The following is a 22,482-nucleotide window of genomic DNA, read 5'->3' as shown; positions in this document are numbered from 1 at the left end:
GCCTTCACTAAATTTTAATTTAAATCACAGGGAAACAACACATAATTCCCATTTACTTTCTACTTTAGTTTTTATACATTGTGTTTCCTAGTTACAAGCTGAGGTTGGTAGGAAATTTAGTATATTACATTTCAGAATGCTTGGTTTATAAGGTCTTCAGAAAAAGGAATTTGCCTTCCAATGGATCTTACTGTGAAGAATACGGATGCTTTTAATAAATAAATAATGAATAAAATATGGTGAGGAGAGCTAGAAAATGTGCTATACCTGACTGATTTACAGTTCATACGTGACTGGCTAATGACTCTCTTTTACCTATTTCAGATACTTTCACTATCAAGGCTTTTTGACATATGTAATCTATTCCTCAACATCCAAAGGAAGAAACAGAATATCAGGGAAAAAGAGAATGGAAACAAGATGAAGGGCAACATCAGAAAAACTCATACTTCCATTAATTATGCACAAGTACTTAGATGAGAGAGCAGAAAACAGTACAATGAATTTAAAACTATATGACTAAATCAAGGGAAACAAATAGGCTCTGCTTCAGTGGAATTTTACCCTTACAGTGGCCTTACAAAAACCAAAGAAATGCTTACAAAACAGGGCATAACTTCCTATGAATGAAAGTGGCAGAATCTATTCTTTAATGATATTTAAAGGATTATTTGTACTACTGCATCTAGTAAACTAGTTTGTAAAATGTATTATATAAACAAATTAGTGACATGGATTTTTTTCTTCAGCTTATAAAAGGGACGGAGGAAAGAGCAATGATTCTTTCTGCTATTACCATCATTAATATTGAAGTTAATGGCTGGAGAAGGGAGTGTTTAAGCTTAAATCTCTCTACCTTAGTCTTTAAAATGAGCCTCTGATATATAGACCACGTTAGCAGTAAAAATTAAATCTATTATCAGTGAATTTCACTCATGCTCAGTTAAGTCACATATAAAATACCAAGTTTGGGTAATACAAATTCACCAGGAAACATTTTTAAAGTAACATAATAGCACAGACAAGGCTTGTTCTATCTGTGTCTTTAGGACACAGTCACTCATAAATATGATCAGCCATGCAAATGTTTTCAAAAACCTCAAGATAAAGCTAGCATTAAAAATTAATATCAAAACTACAACATGAACTTCCTATTTCTCCAATTCCATTAAGATCAAAATTTCAGTCAAGTGTTTACCTGAACACAAATGAAAATACTGAAACTAAACTAAGGAACTGGAGGAAAGAAAGACACCTTTAAGTTCACATCAGCCTCTCCCCTGCCTTCAAGCTAACTGCTCTTCACTCTGCTGACTTGGCATTTTTTAAAGCCACATTCTGCCTTTCACTGAAAGGCAGAAAACCACTGGAGACAGCATTTTGGGACCTCTAAGAACTGCACAGTAAGGAACTAAATAAAAGCTCAATTCAACTCAAGCTACTATTTCTAAGGGATTTTTATCTTATTGCTTTTATTTCATCTTAAGCTACTATTTCTGAGGGGTTTTTATCTTATTGCTTTTATTAAATAGGGTTAATATTTTGTTCTTTTAGAAAATATGCACCATTTTCTTAGGCAAAACCCCCTCAAAATTTAATATGATAATAACAGTATATTGATATAGGATTAGTAGTAAGCAATCATTTTGTTTGTAATTGAATAAACAGCAATTAAAGAACAGCAGATGTCAATACTTGCATAGATAGCCATAAAGCTCCAAATCAATACCTGCTTCCAGTTCCATTAATGAAGACACACTCTCATTCCCTAATGGCTACTTAAAGTGATACAAGAGGAAATACTTGCAATTTTTGTAGGAAGTTTACACTATTTGACTTTTTAGTACCAAATTACTTTATGAATTAAAATTATTCAAAAAGAATAATGAAAGATTATTCAAGTTTTGAGACTAAAAGTTACATAGGCTTTTAGGCACATTTTTTAAGTAGTCCATGCTCCTGGGGAAGGAGATGCTTCCCTGTTGCTTCTTCTCCCATTGGGGTGACAAGCAGTGGAAGCCCAGGGTTTTACCACTGGTGTCACCTTAAGAATGTAGAGTTTAAACCAGATTTACTGAAGCAGAGAGATAATTGGAATACATTAGAAAAGTAAAGATTGATATTTGTGTTCAAGTGTGAGAGGTTTTTTTCTCTTTAATAAGGCAGTTAATTGTGATATACCAAAAATCAGAATGATGGTAGGTAGCTCTTAAAGAAGTTATCAGATTTAGACATAGTTCATGTATTATACACATGATCTTCCAGAAAGGAGAGAAGGAACTTTATTAAAGCAACTACCTCACAAAGAAGCATTTTAAACTTTAATGTATACATTAATATACATTAGAGTTTTCAGCGCCAACATCATGCTGACGTTGTCTTTTTTTGTATTCTAAAAAGTTAAACAGACAAGGTTAAATCTTACCTGAAAACAGTTTCCATTAATGAACATGTTTGAGAAAATGCCACTATGGCATTACTCTTCCAACACCTGATAGGCCAAGACATACTTGCTTTGGAAATTGCTATAAAATGGCACATTGGTAACAAGTATCAGTTAACATTATTGAAATTATAAAATGGCTACCAATATTAAGATGTACAGAAAAAAATATTTTAAGAAAACCCAATGCAGTGAAGTCTTCAGTCTTTGTAAAAACTGTGGACTGCTCAAATTACAATCATTCTAATAATATACCTTCAACTGACATTAAAGAATTTTCTCAACTTGTTTCCACTTTTGCCTGTTTGACTCAGGTACACAATTTACAAATCAAGTATTAATCCTTTCTTTTTGAGGGGAAGAGACAAGATAGAGGAAGTATGACTACTCTTGTGTTCATCTATTCAATGGTAATCTCTTAATTCCATTTCCTACTTCCATGACCATTCACAGGGGAAATTTAAAATCAGGCAGTTAAACAAATATATATTAACCTGCATTCTTTACCCCTTCATTCCCCTTTGTTGAAAGCTACCAGGTATCATGGTGACAGACACCACAGAAATACTTAAAATACTGTGTGTCATTCTGTAGTGATCCTGACACTAACGACTTACTGTGGTTAAGTTAGAGGGGAAATGGCAAAGACTACCATCATTGGGAAAGGTCATGATGACAATTTATGATAAGTCATTCGGCTGTTTCATAGCAACTAGTAAAGAATCCTACTTTCTACAAAAAGGAAAAAACATTAAAACAAAATAAAAAATCAACACTACTCTGAAAGACTCATATAGTGGAACGGCCTTTTCCTCCATATGAAATTAATAAATTATGCATAACCACTTCTAAATCTCCTAGGATAAGTCATTTAACCCTTAACAGAGGGTTAGAGGCAGAGAAATAAAATCATGAATTTTGATCATGTATCTCCTCACTAAAGCTCAAAGAGTGAAGACAGAAGAATGAGCTAATACCTTCCACGTATGTGTGGCAAAGTACTGGTAACCAAGCAACAGGCAGGAAACGTGTCAGAAAGGAAAAGCATATTTACAGTCCTAACAGTCTCTCATTTATACACAATTATAGATACCAGTTACAAGAGGAGAGGATCAGACTGCACAAAGCACCTTTTCTTTTTTATTTTTCCATTTTGCTCTACTACAGATATTGTCTGGGTTTTAATTGGATTAATCTCACATGACAGTATCTGCCTTAATTTGCTTAATTCATACCAGAATAAGCAACTTGCCTAAATTCTGCATGAATAGATGCATAAATAGAGAATGCATCCTGAACTTACCCCCTACTTGTTTGGGTTTGTATTTTAATAGGATTCTGTGTTACTACTTCATGTGAATTATTCACTTTTTTTTTGTATGATCAGCAGAATACTCGGGAAAAAGAAAATATATATCATTAGACAAACATAAATATATTGTGCATATATATGTTCAGCATGATTATTCATGTAAAGACAGTTCTTCACATACACACACCTGCTTAGAGTTTTATCTTTAACCTTGAAGTTCTTGAGACTTAGTCCAAAGTGCTCAAGTTTATTAAATCCCTAAATGGACAAATTCCATTTTTTGTTAATTCATTTGTCCCTTTTAAACATACAAATGGCAAATAGGAAGGTTGTCATACACAGTCATATTTAAGCATTTCTGCGAACACAAGTATAGCAGAAACAATGTCTATCAATGTTTCTGCAAACTAAAGCATTCTAAAAACTCAAGGGAGTAGAGTAAGTAATGAAGTATTAAATACATTTTAGTTAGTATTTATTGAAACACAACCATTAATGCATGTCTTTCAAGCAAGCTGTGGAAGCAGTAGTGACCCTGGTCCTCATTACAGCTGAAAGATCCTTGCCAAATGCACCAGAACACATTCAGGCAAAAAGACACAAGTCTTTTGGTTTGAGTTTTGATTGGAGCCATTGAGGAAGAAGAGAGATCTTTTCAGGGTAGATTTCTGCTTCTTCAGAGGAAAACTCAATGAATTTTCATTCTCACATAGAATACATTGTATTTTTGATACAAATATAGGTGCTAAGTCTAAAGTCAATGACTTAAATGGACACAACTGACAAGAGGTATTGCTACTAATTTCTATTAAAAATTTCAATAAATTGTATTTATAGCTTTGTAACAAAAATTTAAAAATATGATAATCACACAGTCATCTAGAAGTCCAGTATATAATTTGATTTTTATTTGATCACCATGATACTTGTACTCTTAATTACAATCAGGAGTACAATTTAAATCATGCTCCCTGCATTACAGGTTGTTAACTCAAAGAAGATTTAATAAAATGACAATATAACCAATCTGAGTCTGAAATAAGTCTTTAAAAAGCAGACCATGAAGAGAAACAGTGAAGAAATACAAGTGGTCATTCTAGATTGCCAGCTGCCTCAGACATTTCTTCTTTCAAGTTTCAGTGATCCAGTAACATTTATATGCCACAAGAAAAGAACAGTATTTTGAGAAAATAGATTATCAAGTCCAACTTTTGACTGGTCACCACCTTGTCAATCAGACCACAGCGCTAAATGCCATGTCCCGTGATTTCTTGAACACCACCTCCCTGGGCAGTCTGTTCCAATGCTTAACAAGCCTTTTCATGAAGAAATGCTTCCTGGTGTCTAAACATCTAACATATAGAGATAGTCAAACATACCAAGACTAGACTCCCTATTTAATATTTTTTCTTTACAACATAAGAATGGTTGTAGTTATTCAGACTCATGGTCAACCACACAGTGTCTCACATCCATGACTTGTGACAAGTAGTTGCCTAAGGCAAAGCTAATATTACTTCAACTACGTGGAAATTTGAAACAGCTAACATTTCCAGAATTCTCTATTAGAACCCACTTCCAAGTGCTATTAAAAATATGTCAGAGAGGATCTATGTGAATTTATGCAAAAAAGAAGATATTCAAAGCATTCATTTTCCTGCTTTCCCCTGTTAGCAGCTTTCCTCCCTATTTCCTCCCTATTGCCTCCTGGGCAATTGCTTTGCTCATTTTTATTCAAAAACCTACAACACAACAAGTAGCAGAGATAATTAGAAAAGAATGTCATCTTCAATTACTCTTATGCTAAATCCTTTGTGTGCTTCAATTCTGCTTCTTTTTACCACAGCAGACTCTTATTCTGCTCCTTCATGACACCAGAATCATCTAATTCCTTAGACCCTTAGCAGAAGCATCAAACACACATGTAAAGTGTTAACAAACTGCTGGGTAATCTCTTTCCCAGTGAAATTCAGATTTTCTGTAGTTTGGTTTCGGGGGTTTTTTTGTTTGAAGTGTCCACTTTCTTTTCCTATTTTTCTCCAATCTTAACTCTCTCAGTTTTCCTGTGTCTTCCACCAAAATGATAGTTATGGATCAGTAAAACAAAAATGGGAAGAACAGAATAATTACGGCAAAGACTCTCTATCATCTGATTTTTCATAAGGATACCAGAATTACCATAAGAATTACCATAACTGTCTACCTGGACAATATATTAATCCATCCAATATTTCACAACACAACCCCAATGGAATAATATTTTACATTATAATACATGTGTTCTGTGACAGCTCAGTTTTCTGTGTTGAGTTCCAACGCTTCTAAGAGATTTATTTAATCATAAATGTTGAAAAAATTCCACACCAAACTCACCAAAAAAAGTATAAATACATATTATATCTAGTCACACTTTGTTAGAACAGTGTGTTCCAATAAGGGCTTCAGTAAAACAAAATTATACAACTTGCAGTATCGTTTAAAGCATTTATAATTTCTAGTGCACTAAAGTTGCCAAGAAACCCTGAGAAGCAGATGGGCATTACTGCTGTTAAAATGTAATCAGTTATACCAGAAAAGAATTGTGCCTTTCATACTTACAGAAGAAATATTACAGTTTCCTAAAATTTATTTTTTTATTTTTATTGACAAATATTATAAATGAACTGATTTTTTAAAATCTGTTTTCCTTAGTAGATTCCACTAGTGGCATCACCCCTTCTATTTAAAAGCATGATAAAAAAATAAATAAATCACTATTCTAGGCACCATCTCTTTCAAAGAATTCCCAGCAGCAAGCCACCTGAAACTCTGCCACTAAAGTTTTTCTTACTGATGCCATAAAATAAAGCTTCATTAAAATCTTGATTTGTTTAAAAAATACAAAAATCCTGCAGCTTCAAGACAAGGGATAATTTCTAAATTCTACATTTACTTTCAACTTTCAACACATTTCTTCTTTATATTCTATTATTTTCATGAAATACCACCCATTAAAATCATATCCATTACTATCAATAAATATCATCATTCATCATTATTCTCTAGAGAAGCAGCCCTCACATCCACCACAGGGTTATAGTATTATAAAAGTGTAAACTATAAAATTTACATGAAATATTATTTCAAAGTCACTATAAGTAACATAAAATTAAGACTTACCTGAGAATAACCTCCTATACCTGATTACTCCAATGTCATTTTTCTGAACATTGGTCTCACCAAAGAAAGTGCTTGCTTACTTCAAGAACATCTAACAAAGGACTTCCAAATGGGCATATATAGTTTCCACTCTTTAACTGAGGCATAATTTAACATTTTTGAATGTATATATGTATATGTGGATTACCTCAAAATGCTCAATAAATTTTGAAGTTGTGCTATCAGCATGGTCTGCATAGAAGATTATAGTGATTTGGAACACACACAAAAGAAATGAAATGTCTAAATCAACATGTTTGACATACTTTTATAATAAGCCTCATTACAATTACACAACTATTTTCTGTTATACTAACAGAACATTCATCATCTCCTTTACTTTCAGAAGTGGATCACCTGATGAAAAGAAACCATGTTTTATAACAGAGGGTCCATTTTGCACTCAGCCATCCACATTTGGACCAGTTTCAAAGCCAAGACTGTTAATCAAGGTGTTTCTACAGATAGCAGCATATCTTTGGCTGTTGGAGGTAAATGTCATCTTTAATTCATTAAACAAACAGCACTTCTTTTCTCCTAGGCAGAAAATGCTGTCAGCCATAAAATTTTCAAGGTATTTTTTAATACATTTAAGACATTTTTTGCAGGAGTTTTTACTGAGATAACAGGAAAGTGGATGATGAAAAAGGAAGTCTCTGAAGCATGAATATCCATATACTCAATGAATAATATTTAAAAAAAAGACGGAAAAAAAGGGCACTGAACTGTCTGTAAACTGTCCCAACTAATAAACAAAATAGTCTTAAATATTTCTAGAATCTCACTGATTGATGAAGTGCATGAAATTTCTCTCATTACTCTTTGTTCCTAAGGCTACTGAAAAGCATGCAGCTGTTTCACAGATCCCATTTGCTGCTAGAAGGTGATTTTTTGCACATCCTAGACTAGCCAAATAAGAGCTAAAGCACACAGATAGCAGTTAACTTCTGTATTCTAAGATTTAATTTCTTATTTCTATGTCTCTCTGTTAAACATGATACTGCAACACTGTTGCAAAATATGGACTATGTAAAAATCTTTTTAAGAAAGGATGTTCTTTGATTTTTGGTTTTTTAATGCTTTCAAGCCTAATCAACAAGAAGGGAGATGTAATCCGTGAAACAGAGAGCAGCTAACAAGCAAGCTCCAAGTGATGTCCATGAGTTAGAAACACAAATTACTTATAGGTAGCATTGCCTTGTTAAGGCACAGAGCTGGACATGCTTCAGCAATCTCAGACCTAGCAGGAGGTTAACAAGGCTTAGGAAGTAGGATGCCCACTGAAAGTGGACACAAAAAATGCAGAATTTACAGACCACCTGACAGAGCTCCCAAGATGAGGAAGAAACTAATAAACCCAACCCAGCAACTGTGCTGAAATGGACTCCAACTGCCTAAAAGGTAATTCCAGCAGGAGGAGATTGTGACCACTGGAACAAGAAACACACCAACTCAAAAAAAAAGAGAAAGCCTGAGCATGTGGAGTAATCAGCATGGGAAATGAGAGAATCATTAACCAACATAAGATAGAATACTAATAAATAAGAGAACTATGCAACTTGTAGCCAGTGAAAACTAATTCACTAGTTTGCTAAAATGTACAAATAATAAAATTTTTGATATTTGATTATTGGCTGTCTGCACATAAGTAACAAATATGATTTTTGCAGACAACACCCTTCCCACTCCCCGCTCCCTGCAGGGGAAAGGGAAAAAATGGTCCTTGATAACTACCCCCAAAAAGCTGAATTCAAATTGTAGAAAACAGGTGACAGGGAAGATATGCTATTCCTCAAGAGGCAGATGAAACAAATCTTCTACAAAGACAAAGGACAGAATAACAAAGCTTCCCTCTGCATACACACCCTATTCCATCTGAGGGTAGATTTCATGGAACACTGCTCCATTCAAATACCCAAGAGGAAGCAAAGCCTGACTTTTCTGAAGATACTCGAAGTTTCTGGATGAACAAAACTACAGCTTAACTTCCAGTTTCTTCCCATCACACAAGTGGTCATGTCTCTGTAAGAGATATTTTAACTGCATAGATGCATTATTTTGCACGCATTTAATTTTAATGTTTGTCTCTATTTTGAAGTGGCAATTAACAAGACAGGCTTTACCAAAAAGCAGTTCTCTGAAGTATACCAGAGTCAAATGTAGAAGTTGTATGCATTAAGCACAACAAGGGGAATGGGCAATTCTGTTCACTGATGATGCAGACATCTGCTCATGTGAGATACATGTTGTCCTGCAGGTACCACAGCTGCAAGATAGTGCCTGTGGCTTCCTCTGTGCTTCTGCACAGCCCTGCCAGCTCTTGATGGCCAGGCCTCTCTGGTCTGCAAATCCTTCCTCTTCTACCCAAGCACACTTTCCACGTGGGCTGACAGAAGGGTACTGAGACAGGAGTCTTTTGCTGCCATTATGTAGGATGCCTGCAGTGTGGCAGGAGACCATTTGACAAATCACAGAGGCATGAGTCTTGTGCTCCCCTCTGAGACTTGATGTCTGTGTGACTGGAAAAAAAGACAGAGATTCCTTAACAATAAGGCTGAGATAAGGCATAAAGCATGATACTCATAATCCAGCTGACAAATGCATTCATGCATTGAGTCACTCAAAAAAGCACATAATGAAAAAGCAAAGTATATATTTTCATAACCCCCAGCTGAATGGAAATGGAAAATAATTGCATTAAAGTACTATTTAAATAACTAGATAATTGTTCAAAGTTATTGGGTCTTTCCAACTGTACATTCCTAATCCAGATGGAGAAAGAAGCATTCGACACTAAGGTGTAAGGGTACACTTTTTGACCTGTAGTTTCAGTGACAAAACCAGAATTGCATGCCCAAATAGGTGTTTGAAGGTGCTATCTGCATTACTCCAGCACTACTCAGGAAGAGGCTAATTCTCTCCTAGGACATCTTTACTTCACAAACTTTCAAAAATGCAATTTAAGAAATTGTAACTGAGCATAATTAAAACACTCAGCATGCAAACAGGTAAGTATTGCATTACATTTAGATTCGTTTATCCTGCAAATACAGCATCCTTGAAACTGTAAAAGAAACATGAGGTATCAAAATACAATCTTCCTCAAAATTCTAAAATAATTCTTAAATGAAAGAGAGTTAAGTGGGATCTTTTACAAATAATTATAAAGACGTTCTACTGAGGTTTTTTTCCCCAGTTGCCAATGTTGCAGCAGTAAATCCTCAGGACAGAAAAAAGCCCTCAACCAAACACCAAAACAAAACAGAACATCCTCCTTCTGAGATGCAATTCCAGTCCTGGCTCCACAAGTGGGCAGAGATAAACTTCAGCTCCCAGGATTCTTTAATTGAATAGTGAAGTGCTGACTAAAATGCAAAAGAATGAATTTCAACAAAGAATGCCCCTACATCTATAAAAAACAGCAAGATAATGTACTTATGATGGAGAGACATTTGTAAGTTTCTCATCTTTCCTGATTTTTCTGCCTTTCAGTGTGCACTCTCAGTGGTAACTTATTCACTGATGCTCCCCTTCCAAAAGAGAGCTGGATTCCTTTATGCTTTAGACTTCCTTATCTATTGTTAGAACTAGCTTTTAAGTAGCCTGTGACAGTGAATTCATTATTTCATTAATTCTTAGTTCTGGCAAAGGTTCCAGTAGGTGCTTTTAAGCTAGTAAAATGATAGGATTAAAATGCATAAACCATAAAAGGTTACTTAATAGACTGGACAGAAACAGAGAATTTGGAAAAGCAAACTAAATTCCAGTATCTTTAATATAATGAATTCATTACTTAATGGGCTAGATTTTAAACTGTAGCACTGCAGTAGTCCTTAATTGTCTCCTAATTGTTAGGCAAGTTAGATTATATTTTTTATGTACAGAACTCACTTGAAAAAAGCCTATAAAATGAATCTTTAGAAAAATCTGCATACAATCTGAAAGCAGGAAAAAAGGACTTCCTTTTCCTGAATAATACGTGTATGAAAGCAGAGATACAGCCGGAAGATTACTGAGGTGTTCCACCTCTCCTGGAAGACTTCTGTAGATGATTCCTCTCTTACTAGGAAACTAGCAAATTTTGTGTCTTTTGTGGGACGGCTCTGCCCTTCTGTAGAATACAAACACCAAGCTCATTTGCCACATCACACGACCGAGAATGAACCACACAAGATCATTATGAAACCACCTGAATTACAGACATGTGTTCTTCAGACACATGACTATCTGCTGGGTGACATCTACACACATGGCTCACAAACAACATTCGTTAACCTAGGAAAAAACCTACAGGAAACTAATAACTTTTCAGATAAATCTGAAACTTCAAATTTGAACCTTAGCTCAACTGGAGGCTGATCAACAGAATTTCAGTGAAATTAACTTTTATCTATTAGAAAAAAAAAGGACAAAAAATTTTCCATTAGTGAAAGTCCAAAAAGCTTTTTCAATTTCAGTAATTTTGCAACCATATAATAATTTTTAAGGGAAATGTTTTCAAAATTATATAAGACATGAAGTAAGAAGAAAGGGGACCTATTGCTGATTGCTTTCTGGAAACAAGCTGTACCTAGGCATTTATAGATAATAGCTTATACAATTTGCAAACCATGGGCTTTTAAAAAAATGCAAACCCTGATCTGTACTTCCATTTAAATCTTCCCTTCATAAATGTATACTTCCCCTACCTAATCTCTAATATATTGAAGATCAACATAGTACATGTCTTGGAAAAAAGAAAAGCTTTTGCAACAACTTATCCCAACAACCCAGACTATATTAATACTATTCGATTTATGCTGCTGTTCTGAGATGCAACTGACATCAGACCTTATCTTTTACCCCAATTGTCACTGAAAAAGAGGGAGATCTTTCAGAGGATTTCTAGCAAAACCTTTTAACTAAGGTGAGTTGAATAGCTCCAGAGAACTGCCTTACAGATTTCAAAGTAAATGTAGACAGACTGCAGTTTACCCAAAGCCTGCAACATTAAAGAACTCCTTTCCATGATTCCCCTCATCTGAAGTGTACTATTGAAGAACAGCGCCAAGCTAATATCAAGATAGGATTCTGTTCAGATATTTACTCCTAAGAAGAGTTGCAGAGATGAGACGGAGTAACTTCTCACAGCTATGAAGTCTGCAAAGGATGCAAAATTTTCCATTAATTTTTACTTATTACGGAAAAGACAAAATCTTTTACAATGAGAATCACAAGACACAAAACCTAGAAAGCAACCAACCCTTCATGCTTAAATTAATCCTCCAGGTCTAATAAACCTCAGAAAATCAAAGCTCCATGAATTCAGGGAATGGAGAAAGTAACAAAATATGACAGAAGTACAAATGCAGACTTTTGTAAAACCTAGAAAAAGAAATGCTATTTGCAAACACTGTAAGTATGTAGCACTTTCAAAATAATTTCTTTATAGAGCAGTTAAGTGGGTTTTCTTGCAACATTTATAGCGTTTTGACTGTTAAATCTTATACTCAGTTGGGAAAAAGTTCTCAAAAGCAATTTTCTGGATATGATTTTAAAGCCATGCTATAGAAAACAGTTAACAATTAAACCAATTCTGGCAGAGAAGTGGAAAACACTTAAAGAAGGGAAGCAATAAAAGGGCAATGAATTGTCTGGACATAGGATATCCAGGCTGAATATTTCTGAATCAAAGAGGAAGTCTGTGCTGAAGGCATCAATGAGCGTCTAGAAAACTATTTATACTCTCAATTGAGAAGTACCTACAACCTTTCCTTAGAATAAGATATACTTAAACAAATACCTTCTAACTAGGATGATTAAATTAGATATATTTTCCTTTAAAAGCAAAAATCAAAGAAATTTATCTTTGAAATGAACAGCTGTGATCACTACAGACCATTGAAATCTAATTAGTCTTTCTTTTAAAGTTACACCTTGTTACAGAAGTTTTACAAACATCAACCAAGGTGATACAAATGTCTAAATAGCTGCCACTATATTTTATTACAATGAAGTAGAACTGTAGATTAACTAAAGGAAATAAAAACATGCTTCAAATTTAAGCAATTTTATGTAAGTGAAGACTTCGAAGTAAATTTAAACCAATTTGGGATTAAAAAGAGTATGAAAGTTTTGGGGCTTTTTTTATAATATACTGTTATACTGTCTCCTACAGCAAAAGCACATAATTTTGTTTTAGGGGCAAGTGTCTTGCAATACATTTGGCAATAAATAGGCAAAAAAAAAAAGCAAAGAAAAATCCCATGAATCCTCACAAGTATATAATTCATAATTATTCAGGGCAGCAAGTTTGTGCTGTTCGTGCCTTGCAAATTTGCCTAAAATAAATGTGTTTAAATAAAACCCCCAGAATCTATTTGGGTGAAATCTTGTCTTTAAAAGATCCCCTTATCATAGGCTTAGTGAAATAACTCAAGGAGTTACAGAACACCTTCAGCAAATTATGAAACTGTTTTGACATGTTTCCCAGGTTAAACAATTTCCAGAATTCAGAAAGTTGTATTGTAGTTACGCACAATTCCCTGCTAAAACTGTATAAGAGGAAGTGCATCTACAATGAATAACTGATTTTTTTCAATACCAGAAACAGACTCACCCTCTACTTCCTGCCTTGCAAAAATCATCCACCACTTATTGCTAGTCTTTATTTAACATAAAAATAATTATAAAAGTATTGAAGATGTCCAACACTTATTTCTTAATGAGACATGAAACTCTGTTATTAAAAAGGTTATCATTTTCCTGCTTCCCAGAAAAGCGCCATGTTCACACTAACCTTTTAACTAACAGGAACAGATGGGTCTAACTGGATACAGGCGTGATGGGGCATTGTGGCAGAGCAAAAGAACATGTTGATTCTCATACCTCTGGCAGATGGGAACCAGTCAAAATTAATTTTAGACTAAAAATGTTTTGCTGCTTCTCCATAAAAAAAAAAAAAGAAAATAAAAAAACCCACTTGGAACAATATGCTATTTTATACATATCATCAGGGCTCAGACAACAGCAGCTTTCACAAAGTTGGTACCATACATTAAAACCAATTACATAGACTTACTGTATGCCATTTTTAAGTCTGTGAATAAATTAGAAATTCCTGAAAACAGTAGCTTATAATGGAAGTGCTGACACAACCTTAACTACAGCAGTAAATGTGCTGCTATTATGAAGTTGTTATGGCAACTAGAAAGATCAAACTGAGAGAGAAAGGAAGAATATGCATAAGCAAAACTTCAAAATCTTTGACGTGGTCCCCCACAAACTCTTTCAGATTTTGTGGCCACAGTGTTATTGCTCCTTACCTTTATAAAAAACAAAACAAAGCAAAACAAACAAACAACCCAAAAAACCTGCAAAACTTGCCTTTAACACAGGTGAGCAGTAGGGTTGCCAAAATAGTGTAAAATCCAAAACAAATCCAAGGTCATAATCCATTTTGCTCATGAACAGTCTAAAAAAATAGAGTCAATTGAAAGATATCTGGCCAGCATCTGGTAAGCACATATTCATCAGATAACACAAGTTAACAAACAACAATTATGCAAAACTGTTCAGTCTTCAAAACAGTTCCATAATTTGTCACTAATCTGAATAGTTTAGTAACAGCAACCTGCTGTAATTTGGATGAATCAAACAGACAGCACATTCACAAATACTGATCCATTAATTAAAATGTGATTAAAAATATAATTGAAGCTCATATATTTGTGAAACAATCATTACTTACCCTTTCTAATACTGTGTTAAACAAAAGCAGAAATTGTTGGCTGTTTCTAATATTGAAATAATGTGGGAAAAAAAATACCAAGGCAGTAAAATTTTAATACACAAAAATCTCAAAGTATGATTTCTAAAACAAATTCATTAGAATCTGTGTCAGCACCACAGTTACCTTTCTCAAAAAAAAAAAAAATTAATAGTTTAACTACAAGTCTCATTCTTGCAAAATTTCACTGAAAAAAATTTCCAACAAAATATTAGTAGCAACCAACAGCAATAGAATTAATGTTAAAATATTATTATTAGGAGTAGCAGTATACATCTTTATTACACCATTCTGTCCAAAGTCATCTACTAGCAACACTTTGACTTGAAAAGTAGAAAACAAACTATTTCTCTGTCTTTTCAAAGAATTTCATATTAAAGCCACTTTGTCTCGAGTCTAGATTTACTGCCGTAACTAAAATCTAGGAAACACAAAAGCCCTCAGATGTCTGACATGATAAGAGTTGTGCTAAGTACTTTTACTCACTCATTTCCTAGGTAACAAAAATGCCTTTTCTTCTAAGCTATCTCATTCCATTTCTCTTTTGAGCTTGTTGATCTATATAATTTTCCAGACTATGGGAAATACTCATTTAATGACAAGATAATCAATTTTAAGAAATGGCTAAGTATCTACTTTCACTGAGAGCTAGCAGATATTGCTGTTAAATTAAAAATAATTTTAAGATTCAGGTTGACATGTTCTTAAGTCAAAAATTATTCAGTGTTAATTATCCAACTGATTTCAAAATTTTAAAACTTTGAATACTGTTTTTTATTTTCAGACACAACGTATTCTATATTAAACATTGAAAAATACAGTTTTGCAGATGAACTTCATTTAGCTGGAAAGTAATCAAATGTCCCATTGACAAAAGAGAATTATTTAATCTGCATTAATCAATAATTATTGATATAAGATCACAACAAATACACACAAACACACACACACTCCAAAAAAAAAAGAAAAGGGATAAAAGAAGGCAAAAGAGTGTTTTGTTCATAAAGGCAAGAAATACTTCTAGGCAACAAAAGCAGAAATAATGATGACATTTTCTTCAGAACATTAGTTCTTCAGCAATTTAAAAATTCTGATAAATACACCACTTTTCTCTGAACAGCAACCACTAGTTATCAACTTGCTTGAAGCAGATAATCTTACAGCTCTCTAAAAGCTGAATGACAAAATTCAGAAAAAGGGTAAAAATAGGATTTCCATGTGCATAGCTGTTTGTTAGATAAAAGGTAAATACTTGATAGAATTCTCAAAAAGAAGAATGTTTATAAGTGTTCTCTAACTTTATGTCTTCTTTTAGGGTTTTTTCAAATTAATTTGCAATAAATTTACAACATTAGTGATTATCATGCATTTTATACCTTGTTAAAATTGTTCATTAAGATACAGCTTTACTGATCACTCAGACTTATTAGAAAAATGTTTTTTTCCAATATATTTGATGAATTACTTTCATACAGTGGGAGTAATATTTGGCCTTTAGGATTTGAAGAATCCATAATTATTAATCGTGAATGGACTAACACAGACAATACATGGCTTAATACTATTTGCAAAGCTACCAGTTTTGCTACTGTAAATATTAAGTATCACTGTGAGATTGCAATGAAATTTCAGTGAGCTTTTAAATCAAATGCTCATGCACTTAAAATGCAAAATGTTTTTAAGAAAGCCTTCTCTTCACTTCTTATACAACTTTTTAAAAGCACGCTTCTTAAAGCAGGTAAGTGCATTATTCACCCTAGATCAAATTTACAGGTGCAGAGTTTCAACCTATTTTTAACTAAAGCTACATAGTAGCTTTTTGTGCATAAGACCACTCAAAACATAGGAACTGAAACAGAAGTCTGTCCAAGTACAGAACTTTTGCCTCACAACGAAGTTAACTTTTCAGCTGTCACAAAGTTATGCAGAAGACAACACGTCCCTGATCCAAATGAAACAAAGTAGAGGGATGTAGCCAGTGCCCTGTGATTCCTTACTACTGGCTATAGGAGAACTTCATGTCAACTGATGTTATTCATGGACATGGAATCCCTCATCAGGCCACCCTGGGAGTCCAAGACAACCCAGCTCTGCCAGGAAGTAGTCCCCTAGTGCAGCACTGGCTGTCACACAGTAGATATCCAGTCACAAGATGGATGGAGGCCCTTTGGAGTGCTCAGTGGGGATGCTTGAAGCTTTTGCTACTTCAGTCATACCAGCAACATTCTCCACCACAGATGTTACATATCCATTTTAGTCATGCAGCTTATATATAACTTATTCCTGTTGCAGATTGACCAAAAAGAAAAGATTTTTAGAACACCATGCTAAAAATACAATTCCTTGTGCTATATTCAAGATTGAAAATTTTAACCACCTTCATCTTCAGTGTTTGAATTCATAACACCAATCATGTGTTATCCCAGACTAAAGTTGCACACCAAGATGTCAGATTTATTGTCATGCCCTAAATGTTAACATGCTGCTTTATCCAAGTTATCCTCATCCTCATCTCCAGGTGTGAGACAGCAGAATACTTCTGATACTAACACACACATAGCTCAGTTTACCTTGTCCTGAAGAGGGGAAAAAGTGGGAGATATATATATATATGTATAAAATCTTTTGTTCTTCAGGACTTCTTCAGGGGATAATCACAGGGGATATTTGAGTCCTCTGTTTTGGGATTTGCAAAGGGGGAAGCAGACCAGGCTATTGTTTGTCTCCCAGAAGATTATCTGAGAATATAGGTTGTGCCTTGTCAGATTTCAATTACTTGCAAGGTTTTCACAAGAATCAACACTTTTATGAAATACAGTAATAAATTTAGGACACTTTCAGTTCAGCTTGGGCACCAACTCCATGCACAGACTGTATATGTGAAGACAGAAATAATGAGAGAGAAAGTGTTAATATTATTTCAGAAAGTATGCCTCATTCCAGTACTTTCAGCATGGACTTTATATCATCTACTCATTGTATCCTTGGCAACTCGACTTGTTATCTAAAGAGACAAAATTGACAACTTAGATTTAAAGTTACAGCCATCATATATTTCTAGGCTTGGATTTGGTCTGGAGCTAGATAGAATACAAGCTAGAGACCAAAAATATTCCAAAAGTTATTTGATGTGATATAAGGGCATAATAGTGCTCATGATTTTTGACTGGATAAACTAGAAGAAGCTTTATCCAGATGCTCTCCATCATCCCATAATAAGGAAGATGAAGATAAGTTTTCCTCTTCAGCGATGAGAGAAGTTCCTCATACTTTGTACACATGTACAAACCAGCAGAAGCAGCCCTTTCTCCCAACACCTTTTTTGGTGGGGTTTATATTTCACCCTGGTTTTAAAGGAGTCATCATCTTATCTCTTCTTCGCTTCAAGGTACAGAAAGCAAAAAAAGAAATAAATTTATTGTAAATATTTTCTTGTCAATAAATTTAAAAAGAAAAGTTACACTAAAGAAGATTCTGGGAGGAAAAAAAAACTCTCTATTTTGAGGAAAAGTTCTAAACATTGCATTATTTTCCCCACAATCATCATACGTTGCCCTTAACAACATTGATACTGTGAATGAAGATTTTATCCATCATACTTTATATTTATGAAGGCTTATGCTACACTGAAGTGAGTTCTTCAAAATATATTAATTTTTTCCATATTAGCCTTGAGAGAGCAGTTCCTCAACATTAAATCACAGAATTTAAATTTCAAAATTAATTAGAAATGGATTTGTGAGTGTCTATAATACAAAGTGTGTGATGAGTTTGAGCATAATCTTCATACAGACAATCCTTTAAAAAACATTTTTTTAAATGTTAAAGTTTCCTTTTGCAGAGGAAAAAAAAAGAATTGTGTGGGTTTAATCTATAAATTAAATTATAAATTAAAACCTACAAAACAACAGCCAGGCTCCCCAAATGAAAGGCTACGTGAAGCAAAACACAAACCATGATTTTTAAAGCAGATCTGTTAGAACATCTTTTTTACAAAAAGCAAGCTTTGAATAGACCTTAACCTGACTGGAGTTTTTAACCCTATGAATGACATCCACCCTGTCAAAACAGCTCTGGTCTGTTTTACCTGATCATATCCCAAAACAGTAGGTTTTTTCCTGGTTTGTTTCTTAATGACAAGCTGTTAAAACACAGAGAACCTATCAAACCTAGTATTATCCTCTGCTGCTTTTTTCTTCTAGTACACACTGCCGTCCATCAGAAGAAATAATTAATGGTTCTATTATGCATGAAAGTGTCATCCTGTCAGTTCAGTGACTGGTTTGAATAGCTCATATCTGCCACTCATTGATGCCATGCGTGCTTACTGTCCTGAGAGATGACAAAACACTACACCCTTTAGGATTTTCCCCCCCACTCTCTCTAGAGCAGCATTTCACATCTGTGTCTGACAGAAGCATGAGGAGCTGAGAGAGGCAGACCTTCATCATCCTTCACAGAATTATGTTGCATGGATTAAAAGTTAAGATCTTGATGTCTACTGATTCTGCATATTTCCTACAAAAATCTAAAATGTGAAGCCTACCAAAATGTGAAGGGAAATAACTTTTCAGTGTTTGAATAGCACCAGAAAACAGATGGAATTTACTGCATAGCAAATACTTAAATTATTTTTTAGATGGTTGCTGAATAGTTGAGTTGACTGGGGTCGGTGCATTTGCCTTTTTTTAATATGTTTTTTGGTTGGGAGGGAAAGATGCAAAGTTCAGAGGTCCTTTTTTTTACCTGAGCAGGGCAGAATTAACAAAAATCCTGAATGTAGAGGAACTCAGATACTGAAGATACCTGGAAATAAACTGGAAACAACCAATACCACAAGAGCAAAGCAGCAGTGAACAAGAAGACGCTGTGAAAAAGAAATCACAAGACGAGAGTGCATTTCAAATAGAAAAAAGCTTCCTATCTGCTGAGTGAGTCTCAGTATATTCTGACAGAGCACAGACAAAGCTTCAATCAAGTATCTCCTAGGTAAGTTTCTATTTCATATTTGATTGCTTATCACATCAACATATACTTTAATGTATTAAAAATAACTCAAGTAATTTCAAATTCTTTATACTAACACTGAAGTTTAAATTTTTCAATGTCAGATGTTTGATGTTCTTAGATTTCCTATACTGTAAAAATAACATCTCTCTTTTGATGCTAAGGTTTTTCAAAGGAAAAACTCTTAAATGATCTCTTGAGTTATACCAGAGTGAAATATTTCCTAAGATTTAAACCTTCAAAATATTTTAATACATATTTCCATGCATGGCTGTTTAAGAAATAATTTTTTTAAAAGCCATGTTTCTGTTAATAGTACCACGAAACATTTACTACACTTCATTATCTATTTAATCTGGCAAAGCAAACAACATTTTGCACCACAGCAGCAGATGTAAGAGGATATCTTTTATTACAGAATAATAAATCTCTGTTTATATAAAAGAATATTAAATACAGCTAGAAGTGTTGATCAGTTATTTATGAAAGGTAAACCTACAGCACAGTGAGGAAACAGCACCATGTTAATGCACCCCAAGGTACTGTGTACAGAGTGTCAATAAGAAGACTGGACATCCATCCCCAAGTTAAACTATAAAAAAGAAGGTGCAGGTCATCTCATTTTTTTCCCTCATTTACAGCCTTCATGTGAATCACATAGACATGAATTCTACATGAAAATAGCATGCAGAACATTTCAGAATGAAAATGCCCTACCATCTATTAGGGCTTGAAAAATGAACACTATACCTTTTAATCAAAAAATTACACTTAGAAGTCATAGAGAAAGATACATTTCCTCAGATACAAAAACCTCCCCCAACTCTTGAAATTCAAAAAGCATTAAGAATTTTACATCATTGAACATACCATTTATATTGTCACACTGGTCAATTCTGTAAACAATAGCAGCTTTGAAAAACTACATCTTTGCTACTAGTGTCTTTTATTGTTTTCGCACAGTTATTTCTATTTATTACGATGCAATATTTCTTCTAGCATTATTTTAAGTACCTCTTCTACTTCTCTCTGTATCACTTCCCTTGTTTCTATTTAGGACATCTGATTATATGATATTCTTATTTAATACAACCTTCAGTTCTTTCTGGGTTTTTTTCTTCTTATGTTTTGCTAACTTACTAAAACAATATCTCTCTTGCTTGATGGTTGCTAAAGGCAGACTAATTTGCCATTCACAAATACCCATTATGAACCCTTCATTTATGTACAAAGAATTCTAGCGAGTGCTAGAAAACTGAACTTACTTGCCAAAGACTGGTAGAATAGTATGAGACTAAAATACTCAAGTTGATATGAGACAAGGCTCATCGTAGTATGAGTCAACAACATACTCCCAAAATAATGGCAGATATGTGAAACAACTTCTGCAAGAAAGAGGTCACCTCATGCATATTAATGTGGTGTACTTTATATATCTGAAACTTGTTCTACTAGTCACACTTTTCACTGTCATGGCAGGGGGGAAAACCCATTTCTCTAAGCATACTTAAGTCTTCTGCTTAATACAGGCAAAGACATTTCTATTATTCTAACCCTTTCCCATTTTCCCATTTGCTGTATTTAATGAGAACTTGATGGAATTTCTGCTAGTGCACCCATAACTCAGCCATTTTGTTGTTGACAGGTTCCAACACTCTCTGTATTTCCCCAGTTTCTGTCCTTTTTCTCTCAATTATTTTTTCCCATGTCTCACTTCACATATCACCCTGATCCAGTAAGAATTCCTCCTGCCTCCTCACAGCTCCTATACTACATGCACTGATAATTTGTCTCACATCCAACATACCAGGAAAAAAAATCATAAGTGAGGAAGCTGGTTTTGTACAATATAAACTAAAATAATATGGTTGTAAGTTTCAATAGAACCAGCTCACAATTTCCATAACTTGAACCATCAAAGCCTATTATAAGTCAATAATATTTGCAACAAGCAGCAAATGCAATACAGCTTCTGCCAGCTGACTTCAGAAGACAGCTTTGTATCTGCTAGATGTGGTTCAGAGTTGGATATTAAAAAACAGAGAAAAATAAGAACTGGAATTCAGCCCTTTTTTTCACAAAGTACTGTTGTCACACTACCAGTTTTGTTAACTTGAATGTTTTCTGAGTTTTTTGCCTTCTCTTTTGTAAGGTACTGCTTATCATGGCTTAAAAATAAAACAAAACAAACAAACACCCCCCTCCCAAAAAAAAAAACAACACTCCAAACTGTAAATATGCCAGCTAACCAACATCCTTATTTAAGAAAAATCAGGTGATTATTCAAAGATCTCAAAAGGCTTACTCAAAAGTTTGTATTTTAGAAACTTCTGAACTGAGAACTGCACTTAAGGCTTTGTGACTTAAGAACTGCATTAACTCTATTGTAAATATGAGAGGGCTAAGAACAAGTGGAAAGCTTACTTGTAGGAAGAAAACTGGATACAACTAATATTTTTTTCAATATGTAGTATTTTTAAAAGGTGGATTTTTTCAGATGTATTCACTAATATTTTTAAGTCATCAAGACAAATGCTATTTTTAAGTATTATTTCTCTCACTTATCCTCAAAGTATTCGGATGTATTAACTAAATGAACAGTTTATTATTAGTTCCAAAACCTAACCTCCCACGAAACCAGAAATAAATATCAAAGAATCACAGAATATGCTGAGTTGGACAAGGATCACTGAGTCCAACTACTTCCCCTGTTCAGGACCATTCCCAAGAATCACACTGGGTGCCCAAGAGTGA

At 34.1% G+C, this 22,482-nt stretch overlaps 2 protein-coding genes across 2 annotated transcripts in view; one reads left to right on the top strand and one right to left on the bottom strand.

The window, feature by feature from the left end:
* The window catches only part of AVEN (apoptosis and caspase activation inhibitor), an 85,569-nt gene that overhangs the window by 28,307 nt on the left and 34,780 nt on the right, over positions 1-22,482 (bottom strand).
* The window catches only part of CHRM5 (cholinergic receptor muscarinic 5), a 51,736-nt gene continuing 48,395 nt past the window's right edge, over positions 19,142-22,482 (top strand). The window contains exon 1 of the mRNA XM_036384856.2: positions 19,142-19,710. The gene's annotated coding sequence lies outside the window, so the exon portion shown is untranslated. The remainder of the gene's footprint in view (positions 19,711-22,482) is intronic.

The sequence above is a fragment of the Molothrus ater genome, chromosome 6, assembly GCF_012460135.2.
Source record: "Molothrus ater isolate BHLD 08-10-18 breed brown headed cowbird chromosome 6, BPBGC_Mater_1.1, whole genome shotgun sequence".
Lineage (NCBI taxonomy): Eukaryota > Metazoa > Chordata > Aves > Passeriformes > Icteridae > Molothrus > Molothrus ater.
The sequence above is the reverse complement of the archived record's forward strand: the minus strand, read 5'-3'. Positions and strand labels throughout refer to the sequence as shown.